Source organism: Tinamus guttatus, unplaced genomic scaffold, assembly GCF_059628265.1.
Source record: "Tinamus guttatus ecotype Peru unplaced genomic scaffold, ASM5962826v1 Tinamus_guttatus_pri_ptg000498l, whole genome shotgun sequence".
Taxonomy (NCBI): domain Eukaryota; kingdom Metazoa; phylum Chordata; class Aves; order Tinamiformes; family Tinamidae; genus Tinamus; species Tinamus guttatus.
The window spans coordinates 689,810-698,146 of NW_028289032.1; the positions used below are offsets into that span (position 1 = coordinate 689,810).

General features: G+C 46.4%; 1 pseudogene; it reads right to left on the bottom strand.

Moving 5' to 3' along the window:
• The window catches only part of LOC148592859 (uncharacterized), a 66,287-nt pseudogene extending 58,520 nt beyond the window's left edge, over nucleotides 1-7,767 (bottom strand).
• Between the last annotated feature and the right edge of the window lie 570 nt (nucleotides 7,768-8,337).

Genomic DNA, 8,337 nt, shown 5'->3' on the forward strand with positions numbered 1-8,337 from the left:
CAGTCAAGGGGGAAGGTGGAGAGGATGAATCAAACTCTTAAACTACAAATTAGTAAAATATGTCAGGAAACTTCACTGAAGTGGCCACAGGCTTTACCATTAGCCCTCTTGAGAATCAGGATCTAACCTAATGCAAGAAATAAAATTAGTCCATATGAATTACTATATGGAAAGCCTTATCGGGCACGAGAACTCCCTGGAGAAATGCATGTAAAGGGTATGACAGACTTGCAGTTGTACTTAATCTCTTTAGGAAAGACTTTGGCAACTCTTCGTCGGCGCATTGTCCTGACGGGACCCCTTGCTCTCGATACTCCGGTGCATCCTTATCAACCAGGAGATTTCGTCTACGTGAAAGCCTGGAGCTCAGAATCACTGAAGGAGAAGTGGAAAGGACCTTTCCAAGTACTCTTGACAGCCCACACTGCAGTAAAGGTAGAGGGTATTGAGCCGTGGGTTCATTACACAAGGAAAAAACGGCCCCAGGATACCAATGCGAACGTACTGTGGACCCCTTGCGTATGATATTGCGAAGGGTTAAAAACTGAAAAAACTAGGGAAGCTATGAGATCTCCAGAAAAGGGAACTGCCATATTGTTATGTTTAATAATATTGACTATATTATGGGGGTTGGGGGGAGGACAGAATTGGATTGAAGGGATTGTTAAATTTAAATCCACAACAACAATGTGGGAAAAAGTGAGCAGTGGGAATCATGCTACTATAATCATAATAAGTAAAGAATTTAAGGGAGCACAAAGTGGGTTTGAGATATGGTAGTCAGAGGAATACTGCTGCCGTAATGGATGGAGAAATCTTACCTTTAATTTAGATGGAGGAATAGACAATAAGTACCATTATCATTTAGAAATTCACGTTAGAGGGATAAAAGGATTATGGTGTATGGCCCAGCATCAAGGTGAGGTATCCAAGAATTGAAGCTACTTGCACTAAATACATATATTGGATTCAGAATAATACAGGAGATCCCCTGCATTATGCTCATTACACATATCGCTCTGGCCATCTTCAAAGGGCTTCCTCTCCCATACCTAGACACAAGAGAGGAGTAGAAACAGCAGAAATGATAAATTGGGAGAATAATATGGTAATGAGCATAGTGAAAGGATTTGGAAGAATGAACAGGCTTTCAAGTGTTACAGCCTGCCTCCCTATACCTCATTCAGCAGCAGATCCGCTGCCTTGGAGCATAATACCAATAAGTATGATAGATCTCCTAGAATTGAATAACATAACAGGATGGAATTACACTAAAGAGGTTACATGTAATATCACTCAATCTCAGTGTGAAAATGAGAGCCTGCCTTTTACTATTAGGCAGGCTTTTAAAGTGCAACATATTTGTAAGAATGAAATTCAAAGATGGGATAATTTCAGCATTCCAGCACCTGGGTACAGTGTGTGGGTCCTTGGAGCTAGGCTATGGACCACGCAACTGTCATATACTAATGTAAGTATCCCAGTAACTTTGGGATTGCTTACATTATGCCCAACTTGGAAAAGAACACCTATTAAGCCCCAATATTGGGGAAAAATTAAAAGAGCCTTTGAGAATGAAAAAGATGATTGGCAGGGACCCAGTACTTCTGTTAAAATTGGCTGGAGTGTACAAAGTCTTTTAATGCCTGGGGTTATGGCTTTGGAAAACAGACTTCTGCTTGAAAATATTACATGGCAGGTAGAAACATTAGCAAAAGCAACGGAGAAAGGGTTTTCACAGCTTGACAAGCAGATCCAGGTGAATACAAGGATGACACTTCAGAACTGCCTCACCCTAGACCTTTTAGTAGCTAAAGAACATGGAGTCTGTGGGTATCTGAAGTTAAATTCAGATCACTGTTGCATTCATATTCCTAATGTCACTGAGGACCTTAATAAGCTGATCAGATTCAAAAGGTGGCCCGACAGGCCCAAGACCTTAGAAAGGATATGGAAACAACATGGTTAAATAAACTTTTAGGGGAAATAGGAGAGATTTTTCTCAATGGATAGTTGGCCTTTTTTCTATAGACTATTTTGATTTTAATAATTCTTATAATTATTGCTTGTGTAATAGTTCAGTGTTGTCCATCAATTATGGTGTGCTGTTCTTGCTGGTGTTGCAGGAGGAACAGAAGGTATTACTGGAACTGTGCAGTCTAAGTGAGACTCCCAAAGAGACCTTACTTTGGAAGTCTCAAAGCGGGGAACTGTTATGAGAAACCCCAGAAGAGAATGCACCCAAGGACACGTTTTTGCTGTTGTCGCTGGAAAATACAGACAAAACAGCAGATGTTCCTAGGACATCATGGGAGAATATGGACAAAAACAGCAAAGACTGGTTGAAGACAAAGATAAGGACCACCGTATCTTCAAAGAATTCTCTGGAACTGGGCAGGTAGGACCAAAGCAGGGCCTCTGAGCCAGAATGGGGCCATATATGGAAGTGAGTTGTGGATCGTCATCAAGTGGACACAGCGAGATGACCACCAGGAGGTCTCAAAAGACCACCAGAGACCACCAAAGGGACAGAGGGCGCATGCGCGTGAGGGTGGGGTAGATTGTAATTAGTTCTGGGAAATAGAATGAATATGCATGATTAGTCCTAGAGTTTAATGCATATGTAGATAATAGAGAAATAAAAGCTTTAGCAAGCACACCTTAGGGTGTGCACAATAGGTGGAGCTATCCCCCGTGCACCCAGTGCTGCAATAAAGCGAATGCCTGCTTCTTAATACTGCGTTGGTGTTAAGAGTTTTTTTTTTTTTTTTCTCCCAGTTTTCGGTAACAGCCTGAGTTATCCTCCATCTCCTGACAGGCTTTAATCATATCGGTGATGGTTGGAGCCCCCCCGATTCTTTGCCGCATACCTCGGATCACCTCCTGACAGGCCCTGTTTGCATTCTTTTTAGCCAATTGTTCAAATATCAATTGCTGGGGACCTTCCCCAGTCACCTGTTTGTCCATCGACACTTTGAGCCGGTCCAAGAATTTGACGTATGGTTCCCCCTTCTCCTGAGTCACCTTAGAGAAGGGCTCGAGGACTTTCGCGTCCCTTTCATCTTGGACATTCGCCAAAGTCTCGAGGAACACTTTGCATGATTGGATCAGCACAGCGGGTGGGCAGTGCGCTTGTATTTGAGCTGTATTATACTGCCCCTCCCCCAGTAACATCTTCGCACTCAGCCCCTGCATTGTTTGATCATGTATGTTATCGAGTGCCTTCATATTTGCTGCCTCGCATGCCTATTGAAGAGCGACCGTCTGCTGTACCGGGGTAAGGATCAGCCGTATCAGCATTTTAAAGTCATGAGGGACTAGCCGGTTATTCTCTGACATTCCCCGAATTAGCGCTTGAGTATACGGCGCCTTTAGCCCATACTCGGACACTGCCTTCCGTATTTCCTTAATTATATCATACTCTAGTGGTCTGTTCTGCGGACCTGTATTCATGTCAAATAATACAGAAGCAACCTTGCCCACATGTAGATCCCCAGCATGAAGTGCCTCCCACCGCACCCTGGCCCAGGGGTTCTCCATCCCTTTTCCTGAGGAACAGGATGCCGCTGAGCCTTGATCTACAGGGTCGGCTACTACCTCTCCCTTCAGATAATCAGGAGGGGGGGAGCAGAAACCTGGCTCCCTCCGGCACTCCACCCAGGGATAGCAATCCTTGGGTCGCAGAGGCACAGGTTTCCCCTCCCTGGGCGGTGGCGGGGGTGCCGTCACCTCCATCCCGGTGGCTGAGGTCCCTACATACTTCCTTAGAGCCTCATAGACAATTCACCATGGTCTCAATAAGGAAGACGCGGTCAGGTTCCCGCGAGTCGCCCAGTCCCACAGCACTACTCCAAAACTATCCCAGGCCCTGAGGTCAGACACCGTTGCCTCGCTTAATGCATTACAATTTTCCAAACCCCATTCTAAAAGCTGGATCAGGTTCCCTGGTTGAATGTCCTTCCCTTTTCCAGACTTATTTAAAATGTGCTGCAGAACCTGCAGCGCCCTTTCGTGCTCCTTAGTCATGGATCCTCCCATGGTCCTCGACACCTAGGCTCCCACTTCCCAGTGGCTAGAGCTTCTGAGGCTCCCACTCCCAAGTGGTTCAGAGCTTCCTTACCGTTTAACGGTTGTGGCCATGTAGACGTTCACCCCCGCCCGTCCTGTCGAGCTTACCCCACCGTGGGATCTTCCCTGTCGCCTATCTGTGTCCCTGTTCAGGCACCATTTGTGGGGTATTGAGGAGCAGGGGTCTCTGGAGATGGTGAACAAAGACCTTTATTTAGGGTTAAACACCACTTATAGAGCTTCCGACCCAGAGCAGCCCCCGCCCTGCCCAGGCAGCACACAAAGCCCAGCAATACAACCAATCAGCCAGATGATCCCACGCCAACCACACTTGAGGCCGTCCAATGAGCTTCCTGGTCATGAGCTGAGCCACGAGGCTGCAGCTCCCACCTCTTCTGCTCAGCCCCCCATCTGCCGAGGAGACACTCCCCGTCACCTGCCAAGGCTGACCCCAACATAACTCCTTGCAAGTTTGACAGACCGTTATACACTCAGGGTGAAGAAACACTGAAACATTTTACTGGGACAAGCAGTGTACTCCACTTAGTTGCGCTAATTACTATTTACTAATTGATAAGTCCATCCCTGTAGCAATAGTGGATGTTGTTATCACAAAGATCTTGCACTGGTGAATAAAATCAACTAACTAAAACCCAGTGGTCGTTGCCCCTCTGGATTATTTTACTGTCTCCTTTAACAAGCTAGCACGACAGTGGTATATGGTAAAAAAGGGAATGTGCTACATCTTGAACTTCATTGGATGCCCTAGCGGCTTACACTCCTATTGCTTGGTATCTTTAAGACTAATTGTGTGGTAAAGTACTTGACCCTACTCCCACCAATACGTGGCTAACGTCTTTCTCTAGTAGTTTGAAATTTTGTGCCTTTGCTGGTTGATAGTGACCTTCTGACAGTGCTTTGATCTCATGACTGGATTTAGTGTTCTACCACAATGTTTTCAGCAACTTTGAGGAAGCATTTTAGGTTTTTCTGATTGGATTATTGCTTTTAGTGAGAATCCAATGAGACTTGGATTGTTTTACCTTATAATTTGGCAGGGAAAAAAGCATATTAGAAAAAAATGGTTCAAGATAATCTGTTTCTCTGCAGTTTTGAGGATTGCTCCCTATCTCTCATATGATACAAAAGATAAAAGAATATACAAAAATCAAAAGATCTATTGAAAATAGCTCCTTAAGGATGAAGCAGAAAAGAGACTGGGATATAAGACCTGATAAGGAAATCTGAAGAAGTTAGACCTATTTTAGGTAATCATAGAGGATGGTAGACTTTTCAGGTAAGATAAATGCAGGTACTGATTTGCTGATTCCCTTTTGCTTGATGTACTCTGGAGAGGAAAAAGTGAAGAGCACAGCAACAAGTCTCTCAGAATCAAAAAGTACAATCAGCACCTTTAGCACAGTGAAGCACTGGTATTTAAGCTTAGTCCTTTAAGATCTTTTATTCCTTTTGATCCTGAAAAGATCTTTTCACTAGAACAAAAAAAAGATAAAACCTTGACTTTGATCAAGTGAGTAAAGTTCTTTAGGCTTCAGGAGGGACAGGCTTTAACTGATGGAAAGGTAGGCCCAACTTATAATATATTTCAATAGCATCAGTTAAATCCCAGCTAAAATGCAAACACAAGATGTACTTCAACCGAGTTTCTCATAAATTTATTTCCTCTATGGCTTAATCCTTTGTCTTTTTTTGTTGGTGTTGAGGGTTTTTTGGGTTTTTTTTTGGGGGGGTGGGGATGGCGATTTGAGGGAGTTTCTAGGTGGGTTTCATTTGGATAAGTTTGTTTTTACTTTTTATTAAACATCTTTAAAAGGTAAGGGTTACTCTGAATCCCCTGTCTATATGCTAACCAAACAGCAAGAACACAAGCGCACTAATGAACCCGATTCTTACAAATCACAGAATCACAGCATGGTTGAGGTTGGAAGGGACCTCTAGAGATCATCTAGTCCAACTCCCTGCTGCAGCAGGGACACCCAGAGCACATGGCACAGGGTGGCATCCAGGTGGGTTTGGAAGATCTCCAGAGAAGGAGCCTCCACAGCCTCTCTGGGCAGCCTGTTCCAGAGCTCTGGCACCCTCACAGTAAAGATGTTCTTCCTCATATGGAGATCAAACTTCCTATGTTTCAACTTGCACCTGTTACCCATTGTCCTGTCACCAGCCACCACGGAGAAGAGCCTGGCCCCATCCTCCCTACAATCACCCCTCAGGTACTTGAACATGTTGATCACATCCCCTCTCAGTCTTCTCTTCTCCAGGCTAAACAGGCCTCATACGATAGATGCTCCCTTCCCTTAATCATCTTCATGGCCCTACGCTGAGCCCTCTCTAGAAGCTCCATGTCCCTCTTGTGCTGGGGAGCCCAGAACTGCACCCAATACTCCAGGTGCGGCCGCACCAGAGCTGAGCAGAGGAGCAGGATCCCCTCCCTCGACCTGGCAACACTCCTCCTGACACAGGCCAGGATCCCCTTGGCCTTCTTGGCCACAAGGGCACATTGCTGCCTCATGGGTAACCTGTTGTCAATCAGGGCTCCCAAATCCCTCTCCGCGGAGCTGCTTTCCAGCAGATCAACCCCTAGTCTGTCCTGGTGCCTGGGGTTACTCCTCCCCTGGTGCAGGACCCTGCACTTGTCCTTGTTGAACCTCATGAGGTTCCTCTCTGCCCAACTCTCCAGCCTGTCCAGGTCCCTCTGAATGCCCTCGGGAGTGTCGGCCACTCCTCCCAGTTTGGTATCATCTGCATACTTGCTGAGGGTGCCCTCTGTGCCCTCGTCCAAGTCATTGGTGAACAAGTTGAAGAGCACCAGGCCCGGTATTGACCTTTGTGGGACATCACGGGCCACAGGCCTCCAACTAGACTCAACCCCATTTATCACCACCCTCTGGGCTCTGCCATCCAGCCAGTTCTCAATCCACTTCACTGTCCCCTCGTCGAGTCCACACTTCTGGATTTTTCCTATGAGGATGTTTTGGGAGACTGTGTAGAAAGCCTTGCTGAATTAAGGCAGACAACATCCATGGCTCTCCCATTGTCCATCCAGCCAGTCACCTCATCATAGAAGGCTATCAGGTTCGTCAAACACGAGTTCCCCTTGCTGAAACCATGCTGACTACTCCTTGTCAGGAGTACTACTCCTTGACTGCTTCCCTTTAGACAACCCTCTGGATGGACCTTTGTCAGTGTCCTCATTTGCCTTCCACACGAGTTCCAGGGCCTCATACCTATTGTGTAAGGTCACCTGGGGAGGCGCGGTGGGCCAGGAGGGGATTCACCTGCCACCCTGAGCAGGGACCTGTTTCCATTCCTCCTCATCTCTTAAATCTGTCCCTTTTACCCTATGGAAAGAGGGTAGGGGATCTTCAGGTGGTTTTGAGTGTTCCCCTGGTACACTTCTTGAGAGGCTTGCAAGGCATGCCTTCACCAATCTTTCTCTCTCTTGCTCTCTCTAGTGCTCCTTAGCCTTTCTACCTCCTCTTTCAGTTCTACCAGGCTGAACAGTTCATCAACCTGTTCACAGCTCACACAGATGTTGTCTCTGCTATCCCCTGATAACACTGAGAGGCTCAGACACACCCTGCAACTGGAGACCTGGACCGCTGCATGTACGTGTGGCAGCTTGGTCTCTGTTGCCACAGTCTTTCTAGTGTTGGCTTTCTGCTGAGTGGAGACCATGGCTGCAGCTGATTCTTCTGAGAGGGTAATGACTGTGGGGAGAGCCCTCCTCCTGAGGAGGGAAGAGGCCTGCACAGCTGCTGCAGATAGTTAGGGTCCGGCGGCCGGAAGATATCGCGCTGTACGGAAAGATAGGGCCCCTAATAGCCAATAGCATTTAGTTTATGATGTAAGCAGAAGTGTGGCAAACGGATTTTACACTCTGCCAGTTGTTGAAACCTCGAGCGTGGCTAGCGGTGACTGTAGACACATATAGTGGAGTGATCGTAGCCACTCAACACCTTAAAACTGAGTCCAAAGCAACCATCCAACATTGGCTGACAGCCATGGCGTGGCTTGGCGTCCCTAATCAGACCAAAATGGACAACGGTCTGAATTTTGTCTCTAAATCAGTCCAGGCATTTGCTCTGAGATGGGGTATTACCCTAACACACGGCATCCCGTATAATAGCATGGGACAAGCCATAGTAGAACGAGCAAATCAAACTCTGAAATTTAAATTAGAGGTATTAGCAAAGACAGAAGGCTTTAGCAACGCCATTCCCCCGGGAGACCAAACACGCCTACTAG